Consider the following 13,965-nt stretch of genomic DNA (forward strand, 5'->3'; position numbering starts at 1 on the left):
TCTTACTAATTAGTATTCTACTATTGCCTAATGGTTCTCTCTCTTCTCACTCTGTTAGTCTGCATGCTCAGGCTTTCTCTTGGTCTGAGGTGGGTTCTCAGCTGGAGGTTGTGATCTGCCCCTGCCAGAATTACCTTTTACCCAGGCAGAGCTGACTCAGCACAGTCACTGGGTGGTCTTTATTAGCCTCTGCCTTATCTTGGGACTTCTGCTGAATGTCCTTGGGGCCCATAAATTCTGCATTCTCTGTGTTCACCATCAGTGGTACATCCTTCTTCCCAGCCCTGGTTAACCTCCCCCTGGGTCTGAGGTCATTGAAGCATATCCAGCCCTAAACCTTAAGAAGGCAATTCTACTCACAAGTAATTTGTTTTTGTAACACCTGGACATCACTTAGAGCTTGTTAGCTGCTCTCTGTTTAACAGATTAAATCTCCCTTCTTGCTGATTAGGCTTGAAAGTATACAAAGACCAAACATTAAAGAACATCCTTTCTTAAGAAAATTTTACGTGTTCCACGTTTTGCAACACTAGCACCCTAAAGAAAAACAAAATAGTAAAGCCCTTCTTGTGCAAAAGCCCAAAGTCACAGCACAGTTATTTACCTCAGAAAAAGATCCAGAAAGATAAACAGTGTCAGTAATCAGGTTCTAGATTAGAAGAAAATTTGTTAAGTAAAATTTCCAGATGATTTGAAGAAGTGACTCATATCCTAAGCTACAAAGAAAGGCAGAGAATTCCCCCAAATAGTCCCTGCCAGTCTGACACGGTAAAAATTTCCTTCTCTTTCTTGGTGGCATTCAGAAGTTTACAGGACCAGAAGCGTTAATCAGCATGCAGTTGTGAGTCCATAAAATTCATTTAACTTGAATGCAAGATCAGATGAGAGGTAACTGTTTCACATTTAAAAAAATGAAGGTAATATTCACTTAAGCATAGTGTGAATGATTGACAAGATGTGTGGGATTTCTTCAGTCATTGCTGCATAAGTTTCGCTGGTTGAAGGAGATTACATTTGCTTGTGAAGGCAGACTGACTCTTCATAATAGCATTAGCCATATCACGTATTAGCTCTGTGAAATGGAATTCATGGGTTACAACACTAATTTCAAGGTTGTATTTTTAACATATGAAAGTTCCCTTTACAGAACTGCGTGGATTGTAAACACTATCTCTTATTTGGAGATGATTCTAGCATGGTGTTCTACCTGTTTTCAAATAAATGGTGAGGTGTTTTTAAAGCATATACTTTCAACCCATTTGTTTTCTTAAAGCATGGCGAAAAAAAGTTCCAATTTTGATATAGCCATCTCAACGGGAAGCCCTTCTGCGCCGTGCAATAGAGGTTTTAAGTCGAGATGGCCTGGTCTTGGTATCTCCGAGGCTGAGCTTTGACTTGCTGGGTGCAGCCAAGTGGCTTTATCAGTCACTGCTACCGAGTTCTGAACTGTCAGGAGAGGGCGCTGCCTTCCCAGAAGTCTCGGGTGGTGTGTCAGGAGGATTCAGAAAGGCTCTCCCAAAACCCTGCGTGGTCTGGAGGCTCAGACTCTCCTCCTGGTTTGGGAATTGAGGACGGCAGGAAGAACTTGCTATGGTCTACATCCATGCCCTCCGTAAAACTTAGTCATTCATAATTCTCAAAAGAATTGAGTATGTAGTATTTATAGAAAAAAAAAATTAGGTTTTATTTCTCAGTTTGAAGACTACAGACATGGCTCCTGAACGTAAATTTTAGCTACATATAAGCTGTACCATATATTGTGTAGTGTGGTGCAGAATATCTTCTGAAAGATGTTGTACTGCTGGTATGGATAGTGCAGTTCTTTTTCTTCTTTTCTTTTTCATTTCAAAAGTACATACAGTACAACATGGCTCCTGGCAGTGCAAGCTTTTTCTGGCTTCCCCACTGAGCGAGGAAGAAACTTGCTATAATCAAAGGCTAGATAAGTCTCCAAAATTCAGGCAGTTTTCTTCCCTCTCCGCTGTGTCTGGCAACACTGCTGATCAGAAACTGGATAGTCAGTGTCCTGAGAAATTATCATGCTTGGTTTTCCTTTTTCTTTTTTCTTTAATTCACAATCAAATCAGACATTTAAAGATTTTAAATTTTCCATAGAATGAATTTTAAATGGTCTTTTAACCTACAAAATCGTTTAATTTCATTAATGCCAGATGCTTTCATTTCTGCTATTGGCTCTATCCTTGGCCAAGTGCTCTTCAACATCTTTTTTAACACCTTGGGTGCAGGACTCAAAGGAATACCAAGTAAGTTTGCTGGTGTCACTAAATTGGGATGAGCTGTTGACTCCCTGGAGGCCAGAGAGGCCCTGCAGAAAGACCTTGACAAATTAGAGAGAAGGGCAATCACCAACCATATGAAATTTAAGAAGGGCAAACGCCAGATTCTGCACCTGGGATGGTGCAGCCCTGGATGTACAGACTGGGGAATGAGAGGCTGGGGAGCAGTGCCATGGAAAGGGACCTGGGGGTCCTGGTCCATGGCAAGTTGGATATGGGTCAGCAGTGCCCTGGAAGTCAGGAGGGCCACCCCTGTTCTGGGAGGCATCAGGCACAGCATTGCCAGCCGGGCAAGGGGGGGATTGTCCCTCTCTGCTCTGCCCTGGGGTGGCCTTGCCTTGAGTGCTGGGGGCAGTTTTGGGCACCACAAACATAAAAAAGACACTAATCTGTTAGAGAGCATCCAAAGGCGGCCACGAGCATGGTGAAGGGTCTGGAGGGGAAGCCATGTGAGGAGCAGCTGAGGTCACTTGATCTGATCAGCCTGGAGAAGAGGAGACTGAGGGGAGAGAGGAGACAGAGGTTGAGACCTCAGTGGGGTCTTCAACATCCTCACTGAGGGCAGAAGAGGGGCAGCACAAATCTCTGCTGGTGACCAGTGATAGGAGTTGAGGAAATGGCCCGAAGCTGAATTGGGGGAGGTTTAGATTGGGTGTTAGGAAAAGGTTTTTCACTCAGAGGGTGTTTTGGCACTGGAACAGGCTTCCCAGGGCAGTGGTCACAGCACCAAGCCTGGCAGAGTTCAAGAAACGTGTGGAAAACACTCTCAGGCACATGGTGTGATTGTTGGGATGTCATGTGCAGGGCCAGGAGCTGGAATTCAATGATCCTGACCTGTCCCTTCCAACTCAGCATATTCTATGATTATAATATTCTGTGAAATCATTGCAATTCATCTTCACATAGTGTTTTGACTTTTTCTCGTTCTGACATGAAACTGAATTGGCACATTTCTCTGAAATGTTTTAAATTCAGTAAAACTGCATCTATCTTAGACCCTTATAGCTGAAATAACCCCTACAACTACATTATCAAGCAGAAAGGTCTTTTCTGACTGAATTCACCAATCAACCTCAAACGCTTTATATGAAAGTTTTTTGTGGCTGTGGTTTCATAAGGTGGGCATTATGAAAGCTAGCTGAATGAATAATATGTGCTTTCTGCTGGCTTCTAAATGGGCATCAGTCAATAAAAGAAAAAATCTGCAGTTACTGTTAGCTGAGTTAAACAAAGCTGCAGCTGAGCAGAGAATGAACTGTTGCTAAAGCAGCCTGTTACTAAACCCCACTGTCCTTTGGCGTGGGAAGATGGTAAAACAGATCTATGAGCAGTGGATACATGTTTCTTTGGGGAGTGGTTGGTGCCTTTAGCTCCATCCCAAATCAGTGCAGTCTGTCTGGCTCCTCCCCAGGGCAGTGCAGGGCTCTCATCTGTGTTAGAGCTGAGGGAGCCAGGAGCGCCCCTCTTGGCCCCAGGGCATCATCCAGCCACATGAGAGCCCCCTTGTGAAGAGCCCATTCGGGTCTGCAAGCTGCCCACGTCTTCTGCATCACTGCTACTCCCTTTAGCACTGACCTCTGGGCATGCAGAATGACCAGGCACTGGTTTCTCTGGTTTTGGGGATCCAGCAAAGGTGGTTTAGCTTTTCCCAGCTCCTCAAGCAGGGGACTGTGTCCATTCTGTTCTAGTTGCAATGGCATAAAATATAAAACATTGTAACATATGTTTCAGGTGAAACATATAAGTGCTCTGTTTGGTGGAGTGCAAGTTTGTTATTATATTATTTTCACAAGTCTCCCTGGATATCTTCACCAGAATCATTGTACAAAAGTGAGAAGGCATTGCTGTATCAGCAGCCCATTCTCTTGTGATTATCAAGCCATTAAAAATTCCAGAATTGTCTTTATACTGAATGTATTAACTACAAAGAGCCCTGTGGAGTTAGAGAAGACAGATGTAGTGGCAGTTATTTTAGAAGTCTCCTACATCTGAATGTAGGTTCTTTGAGTTTTGGCTCAGGTTTATTTGGGCAAGAATACAGTTGTTGGCACTCAACAGTGTTTGTTGGGAGGGTTGGGGTGGGGGGGGTTGTTTCTGGGGTTTTTTGTTTTGGGGGACTTTTTTGTTTTGTTTTGTTGTTGTTGTGGGGTTTGTTTTGTTTTGTTTTGGACTGAGTTTTTTGTTTGGTTTGGTTGTATGTTTCTTTTAAATAACTCTTTTCTGAGTCTTGGCCATGTTTGCAGCTGATTTGGAGCATCTAATGAACATGAAGGGTCACATTCTTGCCATATGAGGGTTACCCAGTGGATGAACCAGATCGTGAATGTTTAAAGAGCCTCATTTTACCTGCTGTGGCCTAGACCACATCCTCCAAGTGGCACAAGTTAATGACTTCAGTGTAGCAATATTATGTGTACACCTGGCCTCAACACATTTGCATATATAACTCATCAGCAAGGTGTGCAAAGTGTATTTTAGTGCATGTACATACTAATAGTGGCAAGGCTTGTCAGCAGAGTCCATAACCAAACCAAGGTCTGACAATATTTACTTCTCCTAGTATCGTGTGAGTACCTCAGCTGTCAGCTGGAAAGCAAGATTTCTAGTGCCTGCAGTAGCAAAGCTTTCTAGTGCAACTAATTGGTTTGGTTTGGTTCCTGTTGGCTTTTGTTTTGTTTTTTTTTCTTAGTACAGGCTCTAAATGCAGAAAGCCCATAAGAAAAGAAATCAAAATTATTCATTTCAAGACAGTCCCTTGCCTTTAAGAGGCTTGGCTTGTGAGCTTTTTACATTTAAGATGAGAAGTGCTTAAAAGTGGTTAAGACCATTATTCTGTTTTAATGATCTCATTCATTTATTGGGCAAAGGTGAGTTGATTTTCGAAGTTGTCCTCTTCCCTGGTGTGTCAGCTCCTTTCTGTGAGGCAGGAGTCAAGAGCTTCCAACACCCTTGAAGATCAGCTGATAGGAAATTCCAAGGTACAAACTACTCACTCTGTGTATGTAATAGGCACTATGCCAGCAGCCTCTTGCATACCAACCTGTGCAGGGTAGTAGTATACATTCCTGTCTTCTCTATTAACGTCTATTTGAAGACATTTTCACTTCTAAGGCATTTTAGAGTCTGGCGGTATTTTGTTTGGTTGTGTTTTTTTGAGGTTTAGGAACACTGAAACTTACCTTTACAGCTGTTTGGGGTTTTTTTAACATATACTTAAGAAGATCTGCAATATCCTGTTTTAATCACACAAGTTCATTTCACTTATGTATGTCAACACAGTTGCTGAAATTCAGGTGTCAGGTTCAGATGTTTTGATTAAGTTTTCCTAACAAATCAATGTTGTGTGACTGGCAGTGATTCTTATCAATAAAAATAATTTTGAGATTTTTTTCGCAAAGGTCATGTCCTTTTATTTCTACCGTGAATGACAAAATGTCCATTAAACACAGGGGATAGTAGCATTCAGTTTCAGGTTTTAAAATGGAAATGGCAGAGGTTTTTCTGGGTTAATGACAACTTACGTCTCAAATGCAACTGCTATGCAAGGAAAGTGCTTTATTTCATAGGTATTTTTCAAAATCCTTCTCATTGTCTTTCAGACTCATATCTGTTGCCTTGTTTATTTGTCAAAATCTTTCTCATTGTCTTTCAGACTCATATCTGATGCCTTGTTTCAGAGCCATATATTCCAATTTTATCCTCTGTCATATTTTTCTGCAGTAGGTTTGCTTTCTTGATCTACATTCATTGAGATGCAAAGCATCTGGGATGTAGGCACATAAGGAGGCTAGATCTCAGAAAAAAAAGCACTGCTTCCTTGAAAGCTCTTGCACAAGAAATGTGTGAGATTGGCCGTATCTGACCCTAAACTACCTGACAGGGTTATTGTTATAAACAAGAATACAGAATCAGGAGAGGAAATACCATGTTCCAAGTAGCTAAAATGTGTTTGAATGCTGACAGAATGTCAGCCCCAGCTGCCCAAGTCCTTCATGCTACAACCTTTGGCTGCACCAGCAGTCAGGATGAGACCCTCAGATGGAGGAATCTGTTGGGGTGCCTGTGTCTTCCCGTTGTTGTCTCACAAGCAGAAAGAAGAGGCTCTCTCCTGACATTTGTACCGAGAACAGGCTGAGTGGTGGAAGGAGCAGGCAGAGAGGAGTGTGGAGAACGGGTCATGGAGGGAAACAGCAGGATGGCAAAGACAAGCACAGACAGTGGGGCAGATGAGATGAAAAGTCCAACCTTCACCCCTTCTATATCCAGCATCAGTCAGAGATCTCTGGAGAGCAGCTGAACCAGCTCTGTTTCCATGAAGAGAGCTAGGAAAGATGAGATTAGGTAAATCCAAGTACCTGAGCAATCTGTTTAAGTTCATTAGGCCCCTCTTTCTAAATCGTGGCTAACTGGGTTTCAGCACTGGGAAAAGGATGCCATCTCTGAGTCAGCCTCTTGCTTCTAGGAAGCAAATACGATCCCATCAGGCTTACATGGAGTCACTGATGTGGTCTGCAGGAGCCCTTGCCAGGATGTGTCTCCTCCTCACCATTCTCTGCATCTCTGTGCCAAACATGCAGTCTAAGAGCAGCCTGTGGCATTTCAAGGGAGCAGTGAGCTGCAGTCCCCCCATCTCTAAACTTACTGAACTCAAGGGGTGTGCATTAGCAGTGAATTTGGCTCACAGTTTTCAGTTTTTAACTACTGAGCTGAAAAAAATGTAATACATATAATAAATCTTTCAGTTTATAGGGTCTGGTGCTTCTTGCAAGGAGCCTCGATTTCCAGCACAAGCTGATCACCAAGCTGATGTTTTAAAGAAGAATCTTTTGTCTCGATTTCCCTGCATTTATCAAATTGCTTATAATGTAGGCCAAAGGGTTTTTTCTGTCTGTTTGGTCAGATGTAGGTCAGCAGTTCAGTGGATTTAAATGAATGACTGATGGCAACCCCCAGTTGGTTTGCATGGAAATGGCATTGGGCCAATTGTCCAGTTGTGGAATGTTGTAGGAGCAGAGGAAACATAATTATTTCCAAATTTGGCCATAATTCGTATTTTATCCATATTTATCCATATTTTGCTGCAAATGGCCTTGTCTGCTTTGGCAAGACATCCCGTGGGCAGAGAACATATCCTTAGTAACTCACTGTTCTTATACTGGGTATAAACCACCGTTTCGTACTGAGTGGAGTTTCCAACAAGTTCTCCCCTGTGGAGAGGCCAAGACTCATGACCCTTGCTAGTCATGCAGCTATCTCCCAGAATCAGGCCTTTGGCTCCTTGGTGGCCTGTCTCAAAAATCTGCAGTTTATGGGATCATTCACAGTTCTTTGAGCAGCAGTTAATTCTTGGTACAAAACCTGTTGGCAACAGCCTGGGTTTTTCGAGGAGCAAAGACTCCTGTGCATATCCTCATGTGGAGCAGGAAGGAGTCTCAGGAGCACCGCAGAGATCTCCCACCAGTCAAATGCTTGGTCCTCTTATTCAAAGAAGCAGTGGGATGTGAACCAGCTTTTGTTCAAAAATAACCCTGGCATTTTAGCACATGACTGCTCCCCACAACTATGCCCTCTTGTACCTTCTGGGATCATTTTGTGTGAATTGTGCTGATGAAACCCAATTGCTATCAGATGGCCCTTTGCAGAGTTACTTCAGGGGTGAAGAAGATGTAGACTGAACGTGCTGGGGTAGCTGTCACAAACTGGCCTATTCTTCTCTTGTTCCTGGCCAGCCAGTCAGGGATGGTTGGTGTATCCACTTCGTGGCTGCTGAGCCATGAGTCTTCTGATCTTATTTCTGCATAAATGTCTTCAGATGCAATTTGACAGCAGGTTACACTCAGAAGACTTTTCCATTCTGTAGTTCTACACTATCAAGACAGGCTTAAATTATCCTACAGGCTGTGCCTTCAGAGAGGCCTGGGTTAGTTACACATCTGTGGTTTTGGCTGACAATTTATACACCCTTACTAGCTAGGCCACTTCTCTGGAGAGTCCCCTTTTCTTGATCTGACAGAGATGCAGGCAGACAGAGCTACAGTCCTGTGCTATATAGAAGAAAACCAGAGTGATAACCCCTAAAAGCATGACAGAGTCACTGCATGCTCGGGTTTGCCTTGGAGCTGCTTTGCTTCTACAGAGCCAGACCAGTTTCTCCTGAGTCAGATTCTGTTATATGCACACTATTGTGGTGCCTTTAATTCAGTTTAAGAGTGGAACAGATAGGTTTCTTCCCCTTTCACAATTGTTACTGCTCTGCTTTCTGAAGCGTTCTGGTTGCATCGCACAGCTGCAAGCGTGCCCCAGGGCCCGGTGCAGTTAAGTGTCTGTGGTGTGTTTTGCTCTCTTGATTGTATAGAAGGAGTCATCACTGCATTATAAACTTACCTCTATAGCTTTTCAAGGCTCATTCTTGCCTGTGGGAAAGCTTTGTGTGTGAAAAGTGTCAGGTTCTTTGTGGGATAGGCTGGACTGTTACACCCTGAGCTGCATCTTGCCATTTCTTTTTCTGCACTGGAACTGATAAGAGGGAACAGATAGGAGCAGTTCAGAGCTGTATGAGGCCCCAGTCTAATGCTGGGCCTAGGTAAGCCTCTGTAGGGGTCTCCAATTTTCTCTTGGAAGTCAAAAATTATGATACTGAATGAGTGAGTTCCATGAAGAACAGGAAATAATCTCTGCAGTTGTGGCAGCTAGTGGGAAAGATGCAGCATTTGTGTGAACTTTCCAGTACCAGTTGTATTCCTGTGAATTCTTTTAGGCTGATCTAACACCTTGATGTTGAATTCAACCATTTCACCTCCCAGGAAGCAAGCACGACCACTGCAGGACTTTCACTGGTGCACAAAGATGCTCATTGTGTTTCCCATTGCACTGGTATTGCTCAGCTATGGAAAACCAGAATCACTGTTTTTAACAAGAAAATAGTTGCTAGAAGAGAGGGGTCTCCCAAAAGATTGTAGGTGGTAAGTTGGTTTGTTGGTAGAAAGCAACAAGCTGTAGTGATATCTACCTAAAACACATACAGGCTTTGGACTCGTTGGTGTTAAAATAATTTTGAAGATCAGGAATAAATCTGTGTGACTGGCTGTATGTATTTACACTCTTCTTGCAAAGGACAAAAAGAACAGAGAGTCTGCTTCTTTGATGATTAATATTGTTTGTCTGCATGAAGATTGTTTTCTCTGAGGCTTTGATGCATGGTCTTTTACAGCTGCTTCCCTGTAAGGTTCTTCTGGAGGATACTGCAGAGCAGCCAGCTGCAATTAGAAGTGAGAAGACTGTGTCCAAGTCCTTTGACTTCTAATTCTTTGACTTCCATTATCTTTAAATTACATCTTTAGTGCTGTCACTCTGTCAGAGTGGGATCACCCCTGCCTAGATCTTTGCCTGTGGTTTAGTATAGTCTTAACCTGATTAGGAATCTGAGGGTTTTCTCCTCATTTCACTGGGGAGTATTAAAATGAATTATCCTGATACAGAGACTATAAAATAGGTAGAAGTAAAAAAAAAAAAAATTCAAACACTGATTCTCTATGCTCCAAAGACCTCACCATCCCGAGCCCCACTAGCATTAAAAAATATTTGTCAATTCAAAGTGTTGCACGTCTGAAGTCTGCAGGTTTAACAAAATGTCATTGTCCCTCTGTTGAGAGTCCATAGTCCCAAATCTTTGCTCAGTCTTCAGCTGGACAAAGTGGACAAGGAACTTAGAGTGACTTAGAACACATCAGGACTCCCGAGTTTAGCTAAGACTGCATATAAAAATAATATTGTCTTAGAAAGTAAAAAGGCTCTGTCCTGCATCTGCTGAGCAAGGGGTTTCAAGCCCACAGATTTTTCCTGTGTGCTGGCAGATGCACGAAATAGGATGCATTCTGACTACAGCTAAATAAACAGCTGGAGGGGTGTTGTCTTTGTGCAGAGCCACAGGCCTGTCCCTTTCTGTTTGCAGGCGCTCTGCCCATTCCCCATCCTTTGTAAAGGCTCCAGCCTTACAGGAGGGTGAGCACGCTCACACACAACATTGGTGTGATCTGAGCCCATTCCCCCGAGCTCATCACTTAATAAGTAATACCTGATGTATGTATATTTTGGCAAAGCACTCTGAAACGCCTGTCAGGCTGAATCAGACTTTGTGGAGGTAATGATCATTTGCCCATCCCTGGCATTCGGCCCTTTTGGAGTCAAGGGAGTGGATTGTCCAGCTCTGCCCTGCACTGGTGCAGCCTCACTTCCAGCCCTGTGTGCAATTTGGGGCACCACAGTATGAAAAAGACATTAATCTATTACAGTGTGACCAAAGGAGGGCTATGAAGATGATGAAGGGTCTGGAGGGGAAGCCTTATGAGGAAGGGCTGAGGTCACTTGGTCTGTTCAGCCCGGAGGAGACTGAGGGGAGACCTCATTGGGGTCTTCAACATCCTCATTGGAGTGAGTGGAGGGGCAAGCACTGATCTCTTCACTCTCATGACCAGTGGCAGGACTTGGGGAAATGGCATGAAGCTGGGTTGGGAGAGGTTTAGCTTGGATATCAGGAAAAGGTTCTTCACCCAGAGGGTGGCTGGGCACTGAAGAGGCTTCCCAGGGAAGTGGTCACAGCACCAAGCCTGACAGAGTTCAAGAAGTATTTGTACAACGCTCTCAAGCACAGGGTGTGACTCTTGGAGTGTCCTCTGCAGGGCCAGGAGTTGGACTCAGTGATACTGATGTGTCCCTTCCAACTCAGCATATTCTATGATTCTATGAAAAAATGTTAAGCTACACACAAAACTGACAACCCAAAGCAGCTCAGGTCAGATTTGTTTGCTGCTGTAACCTCCTTAACATCTGTGGAGTACCAGCATTGTTTCCTCTACATTCACGTGTAGGAGACCACCAAGGAACGAAGGTTCAATACTGAGACATTTGGCATTTCTGGTGCTGTTTGTAAATAAACTCCCAGCCAAGAGCTATTGCATATTTTGAATTCCAAGAAGGCACTGTTCTGTGTCCTCCTATATGTGCCAGTGCTGAACAATTCAAAAAGGACAGTAAGAAAAAATATGCCCTGTTCAGTCTAAGAAAAGTGATAAATCTGCTCTCTGGAAACACAGTTCTGCTTTATCTGGCTTTACTTTCAGTGGAAGGGGAGACACATAGTGCTTTCCTATTGCCACCGTTTCTGGCCATGCAGGACCTGCTTGTAAGCCACTTGAAGTTCCTGTAACCAATAATTACTTTGGCTCTCACTAATAGGAAACTCTGCTCTCAGCAATATGGAAAGGAATTAAAAGTAAGCAAAGGTCACGTGTTTATAGAGCCCTTCCCACATCATTAGCATTTCTAGTTGATAGAGTGTATTGTTTCTTACTCCCATGTGTAGAAGATGCTTGCATTGACTGTGGAATGCTGAAGAGGGATGTTGTGCAGGCACTCCCTAAGCGCCTTGGCTTCTTCCAGCACTTTTTATTCAGATCTTTTTCCAAGCCTGGCAGGAGAGGTGAACCCCTGTGGAAGCAAAATTGCAAGTGTCTTCTTTATTGTGTTAGTTACACATAACCCTCTGCCTTCAGCACTGAAAGCTTTTGCTGGTTTTCACTTTCTTAGGATGGTAGTTTCTTTCCTATTAAGTACTTAAGGAAACACCTGGAGCCACCTATCTCTGGTCTACTGTTTCCATATGTGGTTTATTTGGTTTTTTAATTTCAAACACAGGATGTATATGTGTGTGAAAAGGAGACCAGGCATCTACATTTAGGTGTTTGGTAGGACGTGAGTGTCTTCAAGGTTCCTTTATAATCATTGGACCTAAGGCCTCTGGAAAATCAGGGCACCAAAATCATCCCTGCTAAATCATCCTCTGGAGAAGCATCTCTCTTTCCACTGCCTGTATAGGGAACCCACAGAGACCAGACCAAATTACCATAGCTGAAATTAGATTCTGCAGAAGGTGGCATAAATACCTCACCCACTGAAAGGCTTGAACGGCTTCCAGTTTTCCCATTAATGTAGTCACTCTGCTCACCTAAGCAAAAAATTTTAAAAAAAGGCATCTTTGCAGAAAATTGTGTATTAAGCACCAGCCTTTATTGCACCAAATAGCACTTTTAAATCCTCACCCCAGGAAGCTGTTGACACATGTTGGAGTCACTCTACCACCTTCTCCCAATAAATGTGTGTGTAATTGTATTTGTGTGTATGGTTACACGTTGCTGTGGAGGTGTTGGCATGCTGATCTAGACCTGCAAGCCAGCCAGGACAGCCTGTGGCTTCATGGCCCTAAATGGCAGTTAACCTGTGAAGGCAACCAGGATCTGCCTCTGAATCTCTTTGAGGTCTAAACTAAGCAGCTTAGAAGATGGCAAATGGAGCTGCTACATGCCTGAGATGGGTGGCAGCCTCTGGCAGTGAAAGCTGTGACCTCCTATTTGAAACCTGGCTCACATCACCCTGAATGTTATGAAGGATATTTTTTCCTGCCATGCCCTCTCCAGAACAAGATCTTCTCTCTGAAGCAGTATGCTCTGAGAGGCCAGGTCTGGCTACTCCCTTCCAGCACTGCAGGTAGAAGAAGATGCCTATAACATAAAGGAAGACACAAAAATTATCTGGAGGCTAGCCAGAGACAGGTGGGAACAGGCTGAGAAGGTGGAGGTCTGTTTGGTCTGGTGACGTGGCTATGTAGATTCACTGTCTAAATTCCCTTGTGGGGAGAGAAAGACATGGAAGGAGTCACTGGCTGCAGTCAGTTTGGGGTGGGGGGAGTTTCCTTAAGGCCAGGTGTAGGAAAGCTTGAAAGCACACATTTCAGCATAATTACAGGCTTTTCTGACATGAAGATAAAACTTGATATGCAAAGTCTGTACATTTGGATTTCGTGCTGCGCTACACCCCCAGATTTGGCCTTTATCTAACTTCTACATCAGGATGTTAGGCAATTCACCACCACCTGCAATTTACTTTGACTCTGGTGACTGTTAATTCTTACAGCGTGGATTGAAGACATCTTTTAGAAAAGTTTCCTGTGTGTTATTTGGTCATTAAGTTGAAAAGGTCTGTGTACCTTGAAAAAGGTGGTAATAAACATGATGAAAGTGTAAAGAAAGCTAAGTGGTACTAAGAAGTTAGGTTATGGTCTTCTCTTTATTCATCCATTAAAGGATGAAAGGGCATATAATGAGACAGAAGAGTGGTACATTGAGGGCAGACAGGGGTTTTCTTTGCATGTAGTATGTTGCCACTCATGAACAATATCCACATGTATAGAAGTAACAGGATCCTGCAAAAGGTCAGGCATTAAATAGCCTCCAACACCAATTGTAATCGCTGCAGTAACAGTGGTAAAAACATAAATTTCAAGATTATTGACTGGGTTTCTGAGGTAGCTACGCTAAAGCTGTGATGCCTATGTGTGTTAAAACCTAAGGCATCAGCTGTCTGTCACAGCATCCCTTGTGCTGTCCTCCAAAACACATTCCAGTTAACACGACCAAGCCTGGGAGCTATTTGCACTGCCAGTTTTATCAAGTATAATGGTCACCATGCTCCTGTGATGGTCTGTGACCATCAGTTTATTTATATTGGATACAATAACAGTCTACTGGGATTCTGGCATTCTGACACTACCTGAGTGACTGCTGAATGCTTCAAGTGTACTTTAGTTATTTCTTCCACAAGTGAACTCATATTC

Source organism: Corvus cornix, chromosome 3 (genome assembly GCF_000738735.6).
Source record: "Corvus cornix cornix isolate S_Up_H32 chromosome 3, ASM73873v5, whole genome shotgun sequence".
NCBI classification, from domain to species: domain Eukaryota; kingdom Metazoa; phylum Chordata; class Aves; order Passeriformes; family Corvidae; genus Corvus; species Corvus cornix.